The sequence below is a fragment of the Lygodium microphyllum genome, chromosome 1 (genome assembly GCF_053477565.2).
Source record: "Lygodium microphyllum isolate KBCC chromosome 1, Lygodium_microphyllum_v1.1.10, whole genome shotgun sequence".
Taxonomy (NCBI): Eukaryota; Viridiplantae; Streptophyta; class Polypodiopsida; order Schizaeales; family Lygodiaceae; genus Lygodium; species Lygodium microphyllum.
The window spans coordinates 195,360,789-195,381,568 of record NC_141135.1 but is presented as its reverse complement, the minus strand read 5'-3'; the positions used below and the strand labels follow the sequence as shown (position 1 = coordinate 195,381,568).

Here is a 20,780-nt window from a genome sequence, read left to right as displayed (position 1 = left end):
AGCTATTAAGCAAAAAGCTGTCGCTTTGTTTTCCTTCATCGTAAAGCAATCAGTGAACGTCTCGAGGAGTATCGACACTAATCTCACCACCATAATACTGAGCATTCAGATAATTCTTGAGCTCCACACCATGTCTCGCATTGTAGTCAGAGGTGAAGAAGCCAAGGAGGGGCCATAATGGCGAGCGTCTGCGATCCCGAAGTCAGAGCTTCGCAGCCTTGAGGGTGTCACCGTCAATGGGCTTCTTCTTGAGGAAAACACGGCGGAGCTCAGACGTGAGGACAACGGATAGGAGGAGGCAAAGGACGAGGGCAGAGAGGGTGTAGGAACGGACAACTCACGCTATGGCTGCAAAAGAAGTACGAAGCTATACAATCCTGGTTGTATGTGGAACGCCAACTAAAGAGTTTGGTCTTGAGACTGTGGTGTTTGATATGATCACGCCATCCAGTCGTAAGGTAAGCGCAACTGCAGCAATTTTGGCTAAGTCCAGCTTTGACAAATCTAGAGCAATCTTCACGAGTAAAAGAGGGGGCCCTCTCCCCCCCCCCCCCATTGCATCTCATTCCAAGCTGCTAGCACCCTCTTAATTAGATCTTTCGGTTGCTTCCTTCCTTGTAACTTTCGTAATCCAGGGATGTTGAGGGGAAGATAAATTGATAACCAAGTAATCAGCATACTGAGACAAAGTATGAACACCTTGAACATAATCAGCAACATCTTCTGTGCTTTTTTACTTCCTAAGATTCACTCCTAAGAGACCAGGGCCACTCTTGGACAGAGATTTGCTCTGGTCATTTGGAGACCATGACGATGTGGAGACCGACTCAACAAGATGCTGCTTCACATGTTGTGATCCCAAGCACTTTGCTACTGCCATAATACCTTCACTATTAAAACCATAGTGATTAATGACAGCCCCCTACTCCAGTAATTTGAAAACACGAGGCTTTGGATTGCCCTCCTAAGGAAGAGGTGTCTCTCCAACCTCAACAAAACAAAAACATATCCCCAAACACCATATTGGGAAATATGGGAATTTTCCATAAGTTTAGGACACATGGTCAAATCTTTGGATTTGTCATAACTGGAATACTATAACTCCAAATTGAGCACTCTATAGCTCAATAGATTCTATTTTTCAAGTGCTTTCCAAGGATAGGTCACATCATATAGTTTTGAGAAACTTATGGGCATGTTATTTGGGTGCCACTGTTTTAGTATTTAAAAAATTGGAGTTGGGAGATTCCCAAACTCACTAATATTGTGTTCCCAACAGGCCCTTCACAGCTTCAACATTTTTGTCAAAACTAGCAACAAGGCCAATAGGATTGGAAAATGTCCTTCCCCATACCTCCACACCGAGAATCAATGGATCATGTCTCTTCTCCTTGAGATCCAAACCATGGGCTGCTACTCACATAGATAGCACTACAAGGATTTGAGCTTATAGCGACGGCGGGTCGCGCAGTCACTATTTGCGTCGGTAATTGCGTCGCAAAAAACGACGCAAATATCGACGCAAATAGCGACGGTCCACTGGGAAAAAAAACGGACCGACACCGAGCGCGGCTTTATTTCATTTTTTCACATTTTGTGTTTTGAGAGCGAGAGCAAGGGAGAGAGCGACCGTCGTGAGAGAAGGAGAGGAAGAAGACTTGCCACCGCCACCGTTGTTCGTGAAGGAGAGGAGGAGCCTTCATCGCAAAGAGGAGCCGCCCTATCTCATCGGTGAGTCTCCCTCTCTCATTCTTTTGCTTGTTTAAGGTTTAAATCACTTTCTCTTTTGTTTGTTTAGAAGAGAAAATGAGAGACAAAGAGAGGGAGAGGGAGAGAGAGGAAGAGAAAGAGAAAGAGAGGGAGAGGGAGAGGAAGGGGGAGGAAATGAGAGAGGGAGAGGGAGAGGGAGAGGGAGAAGGAGGGGGAGGGAGAGTGCATTCTCTCTCTCCCTCTCCCTTTTGCTTGTTTAAGGTTTAAATCACTTTCTCTTTTGCTTGTTTAGGAGAGGAAATGAGAGAGAAAGAGCGGGAGAGAGAGAGGGAGAGAGAGGGAGAGTGCATTCTCTCTCTCCCTCTCCCTTTTTCTTGTTTAAGGTTTAAATCACTTTCTCTTTTGCTTGTTTAGGAGAAGAAATGAGAGAGAAAGAGAGGGAGAGGGAGAGGGAGAGAGAGGGAGAGAAAGAGAAAGAGAGGGAGAGGGAGAGGGAGGGAGAGTGCATTCTCTCTCTCCCTCTCCCTTTTGCTTTTGGAGAGTGTTAGGATATATTGTGAGAGGGAGAGAAAATGAGAGAGAAAGAGAGGGAAAGGGAGAGGGAGGGAGAGAAAGAGAGAGAGAGAGGGAGAAAGAGAAAGAGAAAGAGAGGGAGAGGGAGAGAGAGGGGGAGGAAATGAGAGAGGGAGAGAAAGAGAAAGAGAGGGAGAGGGAGAGGGAGGGAGAGTGCATTTTCTCTCTCCCTCTCCCTTTTGCTTTTGGAGAGTGTTAGGATATATTGTGAGAGGGAGAGGAAATGAGAGAGAAAGAGAGGGAGAGAAAGAAAAAGAGATTTATACTCAAATGGATAGCTTTATGGAGATGTACCTCTACTCAAATGGATAGCTTTTGTCTACTCAAGATGTAGTCCACCTGTGTGTGTATATATTGGAACGATAACATATTCATGATTATAGTAATGGTATGCACTTTGCTTTTTTTATGGGTACCATTACATCGACTCCTTAAGAGGGCTAAAAATTAGTCATACACTTTATAAAGTCTAATTAGGAGATTTAAGATTCACGATAATAGACTTATCGATAATGGTATGCAATGTGCTTTGCCATGGGCCACGTACATTGGTGACTCTTTAAGATGGCTTAAAATTGGTCATATGCTTCATAATGTCCAAGTAGGGGATCTAATTGTGATATGCATAATTCCTTGTTTTTGTATTAACTTTATAGGCATAACAAATTAGTAATCATGCCAACTAGTCAACGGAAGGACTAAAAGAAAACGATACCCTAGCTAATGGTCATTATGGTACTTCATCAAAATGAACCCAAAAGTATTTCTATAGAAGAAGAATCCCTTAAATTGAGCATAGGATATTTTCTTCAAATGTTATGACTATGAGTAGAATTGATTGGAACAAATTTTATAACTATAGTTGATAAATTTCATAGATGGCATTACTTTTTATACATGGACCTAGGACAAAAAAACCACATTACTAAGATGCTTTTTGTTGAGACTGATTTATTATTAGACTAAGAGATCCTCAATGATGCTCATAAATGGATTACTTATACTCAAAGCCCTCTAGTGTAGTTGTATAAGTAATCCTAGTAGAGCCCCTCTAAGATACTCAAAGTACATAACCTAGAGACCGTAGCTAGGTATATAAGGTATAATGGTTGCACAAGAAGACATCTCAATAATTGACTAATCACCACTAAATCCCAAAGAAGAATCGTGTTCCATCCCCTTCAACTCTATATTCACCTCGTGAAGAACTTCATTAATCATAGCATCCTTGTCACCAATCTTTTTGTTGCAATGATGAAGTAACATATTCATCACTTTTCCTTTTAGCATCTAAGGCATTATCCAATCTTTTAGTCAAGTCCAAACATTTAGTCTTCGACTCATGAACCTTATGAACCAATGCTTTTTTTTTAACAATAATGAATAATTATCTACCGGGACAAACAAATCCTTGAGCATGGTATATGGCCGAGATATAACATCAATAAATCTCTTAACTACTATGTCCCATGCATTCTTTACATCAATCAGTAAAGCATTTCTTATATCTTGAAGTTTAGATTTCAACACTATGGATGCATCAATATCAACCTCAATGTTTTACAAAATTTGCTTCTCAATCTCTTGCAGAGGCTAAATTCTCTCAAGCAAGAGCTTATGGTCAACTTGCAACTTGACATACATCTCCATAAAGCTATCCATTTGAGCCTCGTTTGTTGTAATATAGATAAGATGGAAAATGAAGAAGGTCTTATTGTTCAAGATCGTGAGGTGTATCTTAATCAGCGTGTCCCATGTCCTTGCTCTCAATGCAAGTTGGCAATTAAACGAAAACGCCGATTGTCTATAGAACACGTACGACGATTTGGCGAGTTTCAATCTGAGATCATTGATCAGGCGATTGCGGATTTTTAACAAATGGTAATTTGAAGTTAATATCAATCATGCATTGTACTCGCAAGCTAATTGAAAACCATATACAATAAGATTGGGTCTTACTGGCAAATTTTCTATCCAGGGAGGTGATGTCTCGTCCGAAGGGGGAGTGCACCCTTTGCGGCCAATTAGAAGAGTTCGTGGGCGTGCGATGGATGGAGTGCAGGAGCCAATCCACCACTTGCAAGGCTAATCTATACCGTCAATGCCAAAGGAGACAGAAAACCTTCTAGACCTACCTACAATCTTGGAGCCTGAGATGGAGGCAATGATCGATGCATTAATTCCCATGGAGCTTGAGACTTCTGATCCGCTTAGAGAGGAAGCATCCATACCATTATATGATGGGTGTCGAGTATCTCGGTTGAAGACACTACTTGCACTCTTAAGTGTGCAAGCAAAATACGGGTGGAGCGATATGAGTGTGACCCAGTTATTCAGGTACCTTGCACATAGGCTTCATTGATTTTTTTTTTGACACTATTATTACAAACATTTGTGCTTTTTCAAGGTGTTTTATGATTTTTTTAGGTTATTGAAATATCATATATTACCACCTGCAAATACCATGCCTAAGTCTCGTGATGATGCACGACATGTTTTACGGAAGCTTGGCATGGACTACAATAACATCCATGCATGTATCAACGATTGCATACTGTTTTGAGGAGAATACAAGACTATGGAGACATGTTCAAAGTGTGCTGCTCATAGGTATCGACAGGACTTGCAGGGGCAAACCATCCCTCAAAAAGTTCTCAGACACTTTTCGCTCATCCCCCGCATAGACCACATTTTTCGTACGTCCGGCATGGCGAGCTTGACAAAGTGGCATGTGCAGAATAAGTCCACGAATGGAGTTCAACGAATATCATCGAATTCGTGTGCATGGAGCCACATTGACTCTACCTTCCCAAGCTTTGCGCGAGAGCCAAGGAATCTTCGGCTCGGTCTCGCAATGGATGGCATGAACCCATTCGGTCTGCGCTCAACTTCTTATAGTGTGTGGCCTATAGTCCTTGTCAACTACAACATTCCTTCATGGCTTTCTATGAAGAAATGACATCTCATCCTTAGCTTGCTCGTCCCAGGCTGCTGCAAAGTTAAAAATATGGACGTGTATCTTCGTCCATTAGTCGATGAGCTTAAGATTTTGTGGGAGGAGGGGGTCACTGTGCAAGATATGAGCAGGCGCGATGGTCGACGGTCAGCCAATATTCGAGCCATTCTCATGTGGACGATGCATGACTTTTCGGGATTGGGAGAGTACTCAGGTGAGCAGGTCTCCATTCTCGCTGGTAATATCTATATTTTATCTTATTCAATCAAGTATTCACTAGGTCGTGGTGTTGGAACAGGTCTGGTTACCTCAGGTTATCATGCATGTCCATTGTGTGGGCCATAGTTAGACTCTTGAAGGTCACGAACCATGAAGAAGATGGTATATCAAGGACACGCCGCTTTCTTGCCGGAGGATCATGAACTCAGGGAAGGTTTCCTTGGACGACCTCCAACACGTATGAACACCGCAAGCTGGTACGAGTTGAAAATGGTCCACAGAAATCACATCCAAATGGAATGTGACGGTTCTCAGTTTTCTACAAGTTGCCATATTGGACCCACTTACAGGTCAACCACTTGTTGGATCCCATGCATATTTTTCAGAATGTGGGCAGTTTGGTATGGGACCACATCACAGAAAAGAGAGACACTATAGGGGCACGAATGGATTTGAAGGAGGTAGGTAAGATGGAGGTGCTTTGGCCGCAGTCAAGTGCTGATGGTCGCATGCAGCTTCCTCGCGCTCCTTGGATTTTGTCCACTAAAAGAGCGCATTGTGAAGCAAGTAATCAAGTTTATCCGCACTCCGACAGGTATGATGCGTTCTCTCAGGTCCGCATTTTCTAAAGACGACCAATTGTCGGGGGCTAAAATCCCATGATTGGCATAAGATATGTTAGGTTTGTGCTAGGAATGGATTGTAATTAGCGTGGTCACGACTCGAGGCCGGATTGGTCCATCATCTTGGGAGTGGCGGCCACAGGACATATTTGGAGGACTTTGTAAGTTTTTATTTTGTTTTGCTTGTTTGTTTTTTTGAAATATTCTTTGTACTGACAATCATGTTTCTAACAGTTAGCATTTTGTTTTCTTTGTAGCACTCCATTACAAATCGCGATCCGATAGGCCTTGAGACTCGATATGCAAAGAGGCACGGTCTCAATGCATTGATCGACCGATTGTATAGACACGGCGGCCCTATAAGTCACTCATCTTTCTTGTCCGTAGTTACCATGAGATATTTGAATGCTTTATTGTATGGTGGATTGATGTGTTGTTTCTTTTTCTGCGGAGTCCGTTCGATGCTCCTTTGTGGCGGGACGAGCTTTCAGGGGACGAGGATTTGGAGCTCGCCCTTGGATCCTTGGAGCTCACACACCTTGAATGCATTGAAGAAACTGTGCATAGCCTAACTACATGTGCTCATGCATCATGCAAATGCAAATAAAAAGACACACAATGGAAAAAAAATTCCTAATGATGCTGACTAATGAGATCAAATTCTTGGTGAAAAACTCCACCCTCATGTTTGCAATGGTGGATGCATAGTGTCACAACATCCGCCCTCTCCAAACCTGAACATCCTTCGGATGGGCCAGAGCTATCCATTGTAATGTGTCCACCTCTTATCTTTAGGACACGTCTTAGCATTCCATCGGAAAGGATATTTAGAAAGCTCTGCCCGGCACTCCCATGAAATGTTACGGGGTTTGTGACTTAGGACTCTCCGCATCTGCCACGTAGCGGAAGTATTCCGGCCGTTCCCACTTAGGACCGACCTAAATTAGGGTTTTCCCTATTGGTCATTTCCTAACGGCAACTAGCGTCGAACCCGAGCGAACTACTTTACACAAAAATGCCAGGTCCAAAGCGGATTCACACTATACTTGGTTCAAGGAGAATGGAAAACGAGAGGGATGCGAAGCTCAACCTCTGTGCCATAAGGCATAGTCCCATTCCGTTCCCCTAAAACAACGTAAATCAGGATTAGTTATAACTCCAGGTCAACACTCCTGTTGTTCGTGTTCTTTGAACAATCTCTCTACTGTCCATCTTGATTCAGAAAAGTTCCCTGCCAACCGGGACCACCCATCCGTAGGACAGACCTATGGCCACATCCACCGCAGTTTCCTTAGGTTTTTTAGTTATTTAATTACCTAACACATTTAGTTGAACATGTATCAATCGGCTTCCTTAATTAGTCTGGTTCCTTCACATAATCATAGCAGTTGACATAGAAAATCAATGTCAAACAAGTTCTTTTTTAACAAGTTATCATATTTATCTTTGAAATACATAAAGTTCAGCCCGTAGGCTTATCCACAATCTGCCCGAAGGCTATCCAGCAATCCACAGGGATCACTAATCCAAGATTTCGCTTGTAAACTAGTATGCAGGCCTTGAGATCCAATCTCGAGTCACGTTAGCCTCTTGTACAGGGCCGGAAAGGTGAGGGATTTACGGCTAGAGCCACCCCTGGCACCCAAGCATCCTCCTGCTCCAAGTAGCGCTTAACGGAGAGACCTCTCACGGTGGGTTCGGTGCACCTTCCCGGCGCGATTAGCAACCCCCTTGGTTAGGGTCAAGCAGGCAATCGGGGGTAACTGAAGTTGTCTCTCCCTTCAGGCCTTCAACCTGAAGCATTAGATATCCATTTATCCTTTAATTATTTGATCAAACAAAGTAAAATAGTGCTCTTAAATCTGTAACAAGCACAAATATTTCCATTGGTCGTTATTGTTGGCCAACTGCTAAGGAGTGAATTCTTCTTTTCGAATGCATCCAGCACTCGATCCGCGATTAATTTTGACTTGGCAAGATCTCCTATATCCTAGGTTAGGGCGTAACCTATTAACCCGACTTGATCAATACCTTAAGTTTATATGTTATTCCAATTTATTGGTTGGTCCTTTGCTTCCAAGCAATTTATCTTTACCCAAGAAAGATACTATATTAGGACGATTATTCATCCTCTTGCAAGATAACTTGCATAAGAATCTGCCAACCTCATTCTAAGGAATTGGCCATTCCCTTGTGCTCCAATCACAAGATCATGCGACTCTGCAACTTGTTGCACAAGTGTCGCATCAAACTATGGGACTATTCTATCCATCAGCGGTGTCTTCTAATCACCGTGTCATGATTAGATATAACAATCCATTCCTGATTGCATTAGGCCGATATTCTCGGTCCTAGGGTTCCAAGTTCCATCTTTTTAGCGAGAGATTCTTAGGGAAAAACCCTAGACCTTTTCTCGCAAGTATGTCCTGCTGTCCCTACATTCCGTGAAGGTGGGCAAGTATTTAGGGTATAGGAGTTTCAGTTTTAGCAATACGTGTGACTAGGTAAATGTCTTTACCGTGCTAACCCCACTCAGTTCCTTGGGATATGTTGCATTGAATTAACCCTCTTCTAACAAGTACTCCGTGGTTTTTAGGTGTTTAGGTTTACGCCAATTTAACCTGTTTATTCCTGAAGATAATTACGCTATCATTTCCATAACCACATGACTCATTGTCTATGCGTAAGTTGATTTTCAACCCTAACTTTTCAGTTTAAGATCAAGCATAGGTTAGGTTATAGCCTAATTCCAATTAATCATCCTATAACTTGCGAACAAGATTCATACTAAAACAAGCAGCCTTTTACTAATAATTATGCAGTTGAAAAACGATAACTGGCTAGAGTTATGCAACATAAGAATCATTTGATGCCTTGCAATTTCCTATGGGCTATTAGCACTTTCCATAATGACGCGTTTGCAAAGAAGATATGTCCTAATAATGCGACATGCAAATTATACTCCCATGCCTAAACAAAATGCACTATCTTAATTCCCTTTTGTAAATATGGACATTAATCTAAGTTCAATTCATTGAAATGCACAAAAACTATTTGCTAGAAACGCATAACAATCTTCTGCTCACTTTATTTGTTCGTTTTATTAAAAATACTAATGGCCGAACTCTTTCTTCATGAGCTAATTCTTTCAAAATTAACCAAATTATTTAAGATGAAAAATGCATCCTATCTCCTAAAAAAAATCATCCACGCATGATTGAATTATAACAACGTAAAATAAAAATTAGAAAGTAAAACCTGGACTTGTGATGAGATGTCCACATGGATGCTAGGAGACGATCCTCCTGCGGCGGCTGTCCCTTGTGCTTTCTTAGGAGCCATTGTGAATGCGGCCTTTCCATCTTGGATGCGGCTTTGTGAAACTCCCTTTGTAATTCCACCGTCCTTTATGAATTTTTATTCCTTCCTTCCGTAGAAGCTCCGCTGCAAATTGATTACACGGAAAGGGTTTAGCAACTCGGGCTAATTGGGAGATTGAAGGAAATCCAAAGGGACAAGCCTAATGAGCCTTTTTAAAGGCCTCGGATAGGACCCACGGAAAAGGGGTATTAACTGGACATTTAACGGATTGGAAAAAGGGGGCAAAGGGTATAAAAAGACCTTTGAAGGGATATTTCTGTGGAGGAGGGGAGAAACCCACGTGAAGGGTTTAAATCCCGGAAAGCGGGTGTTTTAAAATCCTCTGCGAGTAAGGCCCATTAAGCCACGGGAAAGGGCTTACTGGCCTTTTAAAGACCCACAGAAAAAGGAAAATAAAAGGTGTAAAAGACCCTTACGAGGGCTTTTGTATGGGGGGAAAAAGGTGTCAAAAGACCCTTAACAGTGGATTTTGTGTGGGGGGGAAAAAAAGGGCTTAAAGATGCACATGAACCCGAGTTAGGGGGGAGCCCGAAAGAAGAATTTGTGGGGGGGTTATGTATGAAAGGGCCTTATGAAGACCCACAAAACAATGGGGGAAAAAAAGGGTGTAGAAGATCCCTTTGGATATAGGGGATTATGTGTGGGAAAAAAGGGCTTAAAGAGCCCTTAGGAGGGAGCTTTTGTGTGGGGAAAAAGGAAAGGGTATAAAAGGGTATGAAAGGGGGCTTAGGAAGCCCCCTTGGAAGCCTCCAGAAGCTTCAGAGAGCTTCTGCACGTGGAATGCTTACATGGAGGAGAGGAAAAAGAAAACGGTTTCTGGGCGGTAGCTGGCGTTATTCCCTCTGGCGGCGGCAACAGTGCGGAGTCCCCATGGTGGCATTAACAGTCTCTCCCTCCTTCACGACTGCCTAGCAGTCTTGACTCCCTAATGATCCACCGCTCTCCACACCCACACTCTCCCTCACAGCTATCGTTTCTTCGTCGTAGTGTGACAGTCTTGTTGAGATATCGAGCTCCACTCGTGATACACCAGGGTGACCGTTGTGTATTTATGTCACCGACTTGTCAGTTGCAGATGCGGTTGGTACACCGCCCCTGAATAATAGCTACATGATAGCTATCCTTATCTACTCTAGTTCGTGGCTCAGTTAGCATGCCACCTTAGTTAGTTGAGTTTGGTTTGAGACCCATATATAGGGTTCTTCTATTTCTTTGTACTTGAGTTCTTTTTGGCTTACACAACTAAGAAGAGGAAAACTGTTTTCAGCCTCCACCTTTGTGTGTCTTCCCCCATTGTGCAAGCAAGAAAGCTACAAGTGAGACTCCTTCCTTCTCTCCCACAATCTTGACATGGTATCAGAGCCTTGTTCGTGGTAAGGAGCTCAAGAAAGCAAGCCAAGCTCGCGGTGGTCTGGTAAGAGGAGCAGTGTTGCTTTCATTTTCTGTTTTGGGAGCAGATCTCTGCAGGTAGCACAGCTGGAAATTGCAAGAGTGCATTGTCTCAGGTTGAGACGCCCTTCGCAGTGAAGCAAGAGGGCAGTATATGCTGCGGGCGAAGGCTTTAGCCCTCGGCGACCTTGTTTTTTTTATTTGAGGCCATTTTGGGGCCTGTTTTGGAGGCGGAAGTTTTCTGCACGCACTCAGAAAAAAGCCCAGTTTTATGCTGTGCAGCCACTGTTCTACAGGTCGGTGAAAAGTTACTGTAGAAATTGCATCGTATGCTTATGTGCAGAGACATTGGGAGTTACAGAATCATCCCTGTTGCCTGTTGATGCAAAATCGTTACTAGGAAGTGACTGTGTGGTCAAATACCACTTTTGCCAGTTTTGCAGATTTGCCCTTGTGAGGGTGAAGCTGTGTTTTTTGCAGTGACAGAATTTTTTTGCAGTGTTCTGTAATGGCGTCTGATTCTCTTTCACAAATTGTCACTGAAAAGCTTGACAAGAACAACTTCCAAGCATGGAAGTTTAGAATGACGAATTTCCTTATGGGAAAAGGATATTGGGAATTTGTTGCAGGAAATGAAGAAGAACCAGTTCTTCCTGATGTTCCCAATCAACAGCAAATGCAGGCATTCAAAGCATGGCATGAGAGAGCCAGGAAAGTTATGTACTGGCTGTCTATCAGTATTTCAGACTCTATGATTGTGCATATTCAGGATGCAAGTACGCCAAAGGAGGCATGGGATACTCTGTAAAAAATGTATAGCACAAATACGCAAGCCAGGAAAATGCAGCTCAAGCAAGAGTTGCATAACGTGCAAAGAGAAAGTATGAGCATCAATGACTACCACATGAAGGTGAAGAAGATTGCAGATGCACTTGCTTCCATTGGGTCACCAGTGGAAGATGATGATTTAGTTTCTGTGACCTTGAATGGTCTAGGAAAGGATTATGCGCAGTTTTGGACATCCATTTCCGTCCGTGAAAGATTTCCTGATTTTGAGGAGTTGATTGCTCTTCTAATTTCTGAGGAGCAGAGAAATGGTGGTGCATCTTCTTCAGGAGGAACTTCAAAAGAAGCTGTCTTCTACTCAAATGCTGGAAGAGGTAGAGGCAGCGGTAGAGGAGGCCGATTTGGAGGCCGTGGTAGAAATCAGAATATGCAGCAAACTCAAGAAAACCAGTCCTATGGAGGAGGACGTGGTAACTCTAGAGGCAGGGGGAGCCAAAGAGGTCGTGGTGGATGGCAAAGAGGTCAAAATGCAAACAGTAATGTTGAATGCTACTACTGTGGTAAAATGGGTCATATGGCTAAAGACTGCTATAAAAAGCAGAATGACATCATGAATGGAAAACTGCAACAAGGAAATTATGCATCTTCTAGTAGACAGGGTGATGACAGAAATGAGCGTTTGTTCATGGTGCAGCACATGAACAATTCTGTGACAAGTGCAGAAGAAAGCAATGATGTATGGTATGTTGACTCAGGTGCATCAAACCACATGACAGGTCATGCAGAATGGATGGAGGATGCAAGAAAAATGGAAAAACCAGGATTTGTGGAGACTGGTGATGATACTGCACATCCTATTGTGCAGATTGGAAAAATTCCTTTGTCTATGCAGGATGGGAAAAAGAAATACTTGTCCGATGTATTTCATGTCCCGAATATCACCAAGAATCTGGTTTCAGTTGGTCAAATGGTTGAGCAGGGCTTGCAGGTCAGATTTAATCCTCATGGATGCTTTGTTGAGGATATGAAAAATAAAGGTCGCTTGATAGCAAAAGGAAAGAAGAAGGGCAGAATGTTTACATTGGATGCAGACATGTCTGAATTGAGTGCAGCAATGTTTGCACATGGGACCGGTGTAGTTGCAGATATTGATATCTGGCATAAACGCATTGGTCATGTTAATGTACAGCGACTTAAATCAATGCAGGCCCAAAATATTGTTGCAGGTTTGCCGAAATTCAAGGTTGCAGAAATGCATAAGGTATGTGAAGCCTGTCAGTTTGGAAAACAGGCAAGGAAACCATTTCCTAGACATGTTCAAGAGAGTAAGAAGCCATTGGAATTAATCCACTCTGATGTGTGGACAACTAAAGCTACATCTCTTGGAGGCTGTCATTATTTTGTCAATTTTATTGATGACTATAGCAGAAAAGTTTGGGTGTATTTTATGAAAAAGAAAAGTGAAGTTTTTGGGCATTTCAAAACTCTTAAAGCTATGGTTGAAAAAGAAACAGGCCTGCAGATAAAATGCCTAAGGTCAGATGGAGGGGGAGAGTACCTCTCAAATGAGTTTGCAAGGTTCCTGCAGGAGCATGGCATAAAGCAGCAATATTCATGCAGTCATACCCCACAGCAAAATGGAATTGCAGAAAGAAAAAACAGACATATTGGAGAGGTGTCTCGTGCCATGCTCAATGAAAAAGACCTGCCAGATTTTTATTGGGCTGAAGCAGTTGCTACAGCAGTCTACATAATGAACAGGACTCCCACTGCAGCAATACATGGAATGACTCCAGAGAAGAGGTATACTGGTAGGAAACCAGATATTTCTCATTTGAAAATTTTTGGTTGCATTGCCTATGTACATGTGCCAGATGAGTTGAGATCCAAGTTGGATCCAAAAGCTGAGAAGTGCATCTTTATTGGTTACTCTCTGCAGCAAAAAGGGTATAGATGCTATAACCCTTCTACTCGTAAGTTTACAGTGAGCAGAGATGTTGTTTTTGATGAGATGAGTAGCTGGTATAAACCAGTAAATGTGATTGATGATGTAGATGCACAAAATGGTAATGCTGCACAGAATTCACAGCAGCAGTCACAAAATATTAGTGGACCTGGAGCGTCCTCTAGCAGTGGTTCACATTCTTCGCCATGGACAAGCAGATTGAGATCAGGAGAATCTTCTCAAAGTAATGCAGATAGTGGTATGCAGGTATCACGAAAAGGAAAAGAGAAGGTTGATCAGCCCATGTTTGATGTGAATGCAGGTCACTCTTATGTGGATGGTGAATCCAGTGGCTCAGAACAGAGCATTGATGATGAGTTGGGTATTCCTTCTATTGTTACACCTGGAGTAAGGAAGACCAGGGATGTTTTGAGAGCACCTGGGAGTGAACCTACTTTGCGCAGGTCTACCAGAGCTAGGTATCCTGTGGATAAGCTGAAATATGATGGATTTACAGCCATTCACTATGCATATATGGTTAAAGTGATACAGGAACCAGAACCCACTTCTTTTGAGAAAGCCATGGGAAAAGAAAAATGGGAGAAAGCCATGGATGAAGAAATGGATGCCTTGGAAGCAAATGCTACATGGGAATTGGTACCTTTGCCTAAAGGTAAAAATGCAATTGGCTGTAAGTGGGTTTATAAGGTGAAGCACAATGCAGATGGTTCTGTGAACAGATACAAGGCAAGATTAGTAGTCAAGGGGTATGCACAAACATATGGCATTGACTATGAAGAAACATTCAGTCCGGTTGCAAGGATGGCAACCGTAAGAGCAGTCCTTGCTATGGCTGCATCAAAGGGATGGTCTTTACATCAGATGGATGTAAAGAATGCCTTCTTGCATGGTGATTTGCAAGAAGAGGTCTATATGGAGCAGCCACCAGGTTATGTGCATGCTGTTCATCCTGAGTTTGTTTGCAGGTTGAAGAAAGCCTTGTATGGCTTGAAGCAAGCACCTAGAGCATGGTCTTACAAGATAGGGCAGTATCTTGTCACTATTGGCTTTCAGATTTCCAAGGCAGATTTCTCACTTTATGTGAGAAAGACAGAGAAAGGTATTATGCTGCTTGTCATTTATGTTGATGATTTGATTATGACAGGTGACAGTGATGAAGATATCCTTCATGTGAAAATGCTATTGAAGCAAAAGTTTGAGATGAAGGATTTGGGAGAGCTGCATTATTTCTTGGGCATTGAGGTGATTAGATCACCGAGTGGGATACAGCTCTTGCAGAGGCAGTATGGATTGGACATGCTGTCCAAATATGGGATGACAGGCTGTAAGCCTATTTCAGTTCCTTTGGAACAGAATGTGAAGCTGAGCGCAGATGCAGGTGAGCTTCTGGAAGACCCTACTATGTACAAACGCATAGTAGGAAGCTTGATTTATATGACTATTACCAGGCCAGATTTGAGCTATGCTGTTGGATTGGTAAGTCAGTTTATGCAGGCTCCAAGGAGAACACATTTGGATGCGGCTAGACGCATACTCAGGTATGTGAAGTCCACATTGCAGTATGGACTATTTTATGAGACTGGGGTTCAGATACAGTTGCATGGATACACTGATGCTGATTGGGCTGGTAGTATTTCTGATAGACGATCTACCAGTGGATATGTGTTCTCTTTTGGGAGTGCTGCAGTCACTTGGAGCAGCAAGAAACAGCCTACAGTTGCCTTGTCGAGCACAGAGGCTGAGTACAGGGGTGCAGCAATGGCTGCATGTGAGGTAGCTTGGTTGCATAAGCTACTTTATGATATGCATGAGCCTACAGATGGGCCAGTTGTCATTTATTGTGACAACATGAGTAGTATACACTTGGCAAATAACCCAGTCTATCATGCTAGAACAAAGCACATTGAGGTGCATTATCACTATGTGCGAGAGAGGGTTTTACTAGGTCTTATTGATCTAGTTTATGTCAGCACAGAGGATCAGGTTGCTGATATATTCACGAAGGCATTGGGCGCAGAGAAGCTGCGCAAGTTCAGAGACCTGCTTGGTGTGCAGGAATTGGGATTGAGCTCGAGGGGGAGTGTTGAGATATCGAGCTCCACTCGTGATACGCCAGGGTGACCGTTGTGTATTTATGTCACCGACTTGTCAGTTGCAGATGCGGTTGGTACACCGCCCCTAAATAATAGCTACATGATAGCTATCCTTATCTACTCTAGTTCGTGGCTCAGTTAGCATGCCACCTTAGTTAGTTGAGTTTGGTTTGAGACCCATATATAGGGTTCTTCTATTTCTTTGTACTTGAGTTCTTTTTGGCTTACACAACTAAGAAGAGGAAAACTGTTTTCAGCCTCCACCTTTGTGTGTCTTCCCCCATTGTGCAAGCAAGAAAGCTACAAGTGAGACTCCTTCCTTCTCTCCCACAATCTTGACAAGTCTTTTCCCTCCCTCTCTCACCACTATGGCAGTATCAATCTTCTCTTCACTCCGTCCTCGAGCTTTTTGGCAGCCGCAATGCCCCCAATCCTCCCACCATCCTTAAATAGGTGAGGGGAGGGGATCCTCCCTCCCCTGCGTGGCATCTCATATGCTCCCATACCCTTAGCAAGCTCCAGCAAGGAGCTTGCTTATACATGCGATTCCCCTCTTCCTCTAGCACGACAGTCAATTGGAGGAGAGGGGCATAATTTAAAAAAATTTGCCATTATCTAATTAAATAAATTATCCTTACGACTTATAAAAGAAATTCACGCGTGAAAGATCAGAATGTTACATTCTCTTCCCCTTGGAGGAATCGAGGTGTCCTCATCTCGAGACAAACTGGGGATATTGATGGTTGAGAGTGCTTTCATCTATCCAAGTGGCATCCTCTTCGGGATAATCTTTCCACTTGACGAGGCATTCTCTCAAGGTTCTGGATCTCAGTTGTCTCTCCCTTACATCTAAGATCCTGTCAGCCCTTAGTTCAAGGACTCCTTGACTAGGCATTACAACTTTTTGGTCATCAAGTACATGGTTAGGATTAGGTACATACTTCTTCAATAGGCTGATATGGAATACATTTTAGGTTCTCAGGGAGTTGCAGTTTATAAGCATTAGGTCCTAGACAGTTGAGGATCTTGTACGGTCCACAATACCTTGGACTTAGCTTCTTGCAATCTCCTTATGATAGGGAACTCTTCTTTGGACGTACGCGAATGAAGAGCATATCTCCTTCTTCGAAGACTCTATCTTGACGCTTTAAATCCACGTATGCCTTCTGTCTATCCTTGGCAGCTTGGATGTCCTATCTTATTGACTTCATTTGGTCATCCATCTCTTCCAACATTTGCCTTGAAGCTTCAACCCTTAAGGTTGGATTTGAGAAGTTGAGGGGACTTCGATAGTCATGACTGTACAATGCTTGGAAAGGGGTTCATTTGAATGCTTTGTTGGTAAGAAGCATTGTAGGCAAATTCAACCAAAGGTAAGTATTGAATCCACCTTTTTGGTTCACGACCGCAGTATGCCCTAAGCATGTCCTCAATGACTTGATTGACTCGCTCTGTTTGGCCATCCGTTTGGGGATGGTAAGCTGTGCTAAAGCAGAGTTGAGTCCCAATGGCTTCAAAGATAGCTCTCCAGAAGTGTGATGTGAAGAGAGAATCACGATCACTAATGATTCTTCTTGGTAGCCCATGTAGCTTGAATATCTCCTTGATAAACAATCTTGCAATGTGTGAGGCTTTATAGTTTGTCTTTACTGGAATAAGGTGTGCAACCTTAGTAAGCATGTCAACCACAATCATGATCGAGTTGTATCCCCCCTAAACTTGGGGTAGGCCAACAACAAAGTCCATACTGATGAATTCCCATTTCATTAGGGGAGTGTCAAGCGGTTGCAAATTTCGTGGCATCTTGACATGTTCGGCTTTGATATGTTGACAAGACAAATACTCGGTGACATATTTAAGAACGTCACCTTTAAGTGTCTCCCAATGGTAGCTCTTCCTAACTGCATTGAGAGTCTTGACATAGCCAGGATGTCCTGAGAAAGGGGAATCATGATCTTCCCACAACATATTCTGCTTAAGTGATTGGCTTGCTGGTATACACAGCCTCGTTCTATAGTAGACAAGTCCACTATTAACAGAGAATTCATGATACTTTGCCTGCAGCTTTTGATCCTGATCCTTGATAGAGATCTCCCTTAGCATCTTTTGATAGGTCGGATCATGGCATGCTTCCTCTCCAGCTAACTCAAGTATTGGATTGTTTGGCATAGATACCTTTGTAGCTAGGGATCTACCTGTTGATGGATTTTGCAAGATTAGATAATTAAGGAATGCCTTGCAACTGAGTGCATTGGCAACTACATTCTCTTTTCCTGGTCCGTACTTGATTTCAAAGTCATACTCTTTCAGCACTTCAATCCACCGACGTTGCCTCATGTTGAGCTTGTTCTGGGTAAAGATCCACTTGAGACTCTTATGATCAATCACTAGAGTAAACTTGTTACCCAACAGGTAGTGTCTCCAAAGCTTTAGAGCATGGATGATAGCTAACAATTCTAGATCATGGGTAGCATAATTCTTCTCATGACTCTTCAGTTTCCTTGAAGAGTATGCTAGAGGATGGCTTTCCTGCATGAGCACACATCCTAAGGCAAGTGTGCTAGCATCAGTTACTACCTTGAACTCCTTATTGAGGTCCGGAAGTTTTAGGATAGGTTCTGATACCAAACTTTGCTTGAATCTATCAAAGCTGGTTTGTTCAGGAGTTGACCATGCAATGGATGTTTGCTTCTTCAGTAAATCCGTCAGAGGTGTTGCAATCAAAGCATAGTTTTTTATGAAGACCCTATACCATCCTGTCAATCCAAGAAAGCTGCATATTTGTTTGACAGTTGTTGGTATTGGCCATTCTAGCACATCTCTGACCTTGGCTGGGTCCACTGAGATTCCTTCCACTAATACTATGAATCCCAGATATTCAATCTGACGTTTGAAGAATGCACACTTCTTCATCTTAGCACATAGCTTATGTGACCTCATTGTCTCAAGGACAATTTGAAGTTGGGGTTCATGATCTTCCTCCTATTTGGAATAGATCAAAGTGTCATCTAAGAAGACGAGCACGAAGTCATTAGGATATGGCATAAAGATATCCTGCATTAACCTGTTGAAGGTGGCAGGCGCATTCGTAAGTCTGAATGACATAACTAGGAACTCAAAGTGTCCATATCTTGTATTGAAGGCCGTCTTGGGGATATCTTCTTCCTTGATCCTTATCTGATAGTAATCTTGGAGAAGATCTTTGCACCCTGAAGACGATCAAGAAGCTCATCTATTCTAGGAATAGGGTACTTGTTTTTGACAGTTGATTGATTCAACCCTCTGTAATCAATACATAGTCGAAGTATTCCATCTTTCTTTTTCTGGAACAGTACTGGAGCTCCCCATGGTGAACTACTAGGATGGATGTAGCCCTGATCTAACAGTTGCTTGAGTTGTTCATTTAGCTCAATTGCTTCTGAGATGGATGTTCTATAAGGTCTCTTTGCAATTGGCGCAGCTCCTGGTACTAACTTGATCTCATGATCCACTTCTCTTTGAGGCGGGAGTTCTGTCAACTCTTCAGGAAATATGTCCACGTATTCCTTTAGTCAAAAAGGTCCTTCACTAGATTCCTGCTTCTGATCTAACTTATTGAGCTTAATCAAGTAGACAGGTAGTCCCTTTCTGACTCCCTTTATAATCCGAGATGCCTTGGCCAATTGAATTTTTGGCACTCCAGCCTCACCTTGAGTTGTGACCAATTCCTTTTCAGAGTTTCGAAAGGAAACTTGGCCCTTTCCACAATGAATGTGGGCATCATTAGGTTTAAGCCAATCCATTCCGAGTAGACACTCACGGATACCTAAATTTATGACTCTGAATTCGACCGGAGTCATCTTTCCTCCCAAAATGCATTCCACCTTAGAAGTTTGCCTGGTACAAGTAACCTCACGACCATTTGCCAATTCCACAAGCAAAATAGGTGCTTCTACTATGGCTATTCCTAATCTTTTTGCACAAGCTGGTGAGATAAAGGAATGTTTACTACCACAATCAATCAAGGTCTTGAAACCTTTACCTTGATAGTCCGACGGTGTCTGGATCACCGAGAGCTGGCAATTCGGCCCTTTCTTGGGAAGAGCGGCATGGATTATTGCCCTTTCAAAATCTGCTTTCATGGTTGGATCTTCTTCTTCTTCGCAGATTTGCCTATTGGCAGCATAAGCGGTTCTTCCTCTGCCTCGGTTAGCGGCTCCCTTACCACGGCCCAATCCTTGGAAAGGTGCTTGGCAATGTCCTCCTCCAAGTTTGGGACATTGCCTCTTGAAATGACCAAGCTCGTTGCAGTGGAAACAACGGAGGTTTCGGCCATTGCTTTGAGTAGGAACAAAGTTGTTGACATTATTAGTCCTTGCTTTCTTTTCTTTGTCCCTAATTCTGACCTTGAACTCTCTTCATCTAAGGCCTGAATGCTCCTCTGTTCGGGTCATTATAAGACCAAGCTTTGTTACCTCTTGGTCTAGCCTGTACCTCCTGAATTATAGGGGCAGCTCGAATGAGTGCGTCCTGAAGATCTGATGGACGCATAGATTTGAGACGGGTATTTACTAGTAGATTTAAACCAGCACAAAATTTTGACACCTGCTATGTCATGTCCATCTGTGGCGCATACTTAAGAAGTGAGACAAATTTGGAGTAGTATGCGTCGAGAGTGAGTCCCAACTGCTTTAGCTCGTAGAACTCATTCATTTTTGCATGTGATACGTAGGTGGTAAGTATCTTCCCTGCACGGCTTTCTTCAGCTTCTCCCAAGTAACGAATCCTTCTGCGATCCCTTGATCCCTGCACCATTGCTTCCACCAAAGCCTAGCTTCGCCGGTGAGCTTCAGCTTGGCGAGCATAGCCTGATTGGTGGATGCAATACCGGCTGCTTCAAAGTACTCCTCCATGGATTCAATCCAAATTTCAACATCTGCTTGGACAGACCTGCCTCTCCCGTCAAATTTGGGTGGCTTAATCTGCTTGAGAAGGAACTTCTTCTCCTGGATTACAGCAGTACTTGATGTAGGAGACGAACTAGGATTCTGTATCTGGGGTTGTGTCTAAATAAAGATTTCTTAACGTTATTACTTGTTAAACAC

General features: G+C 42.9%; 1 pseudogene; it reads right to left on the bottom strand.

Annotated features, from left to right (window-relative positions):
* Nucleotides 1-367: 367 nt before the first annotated feature.
* Nucleotides 368-20,780, bottom strand: part of LOC148042126 (dihydroorotate dehydrogenase (quinone), mitochondrial-like) — a 36,778-nt pseudogene continuing 16,365 nt past the window's right edge.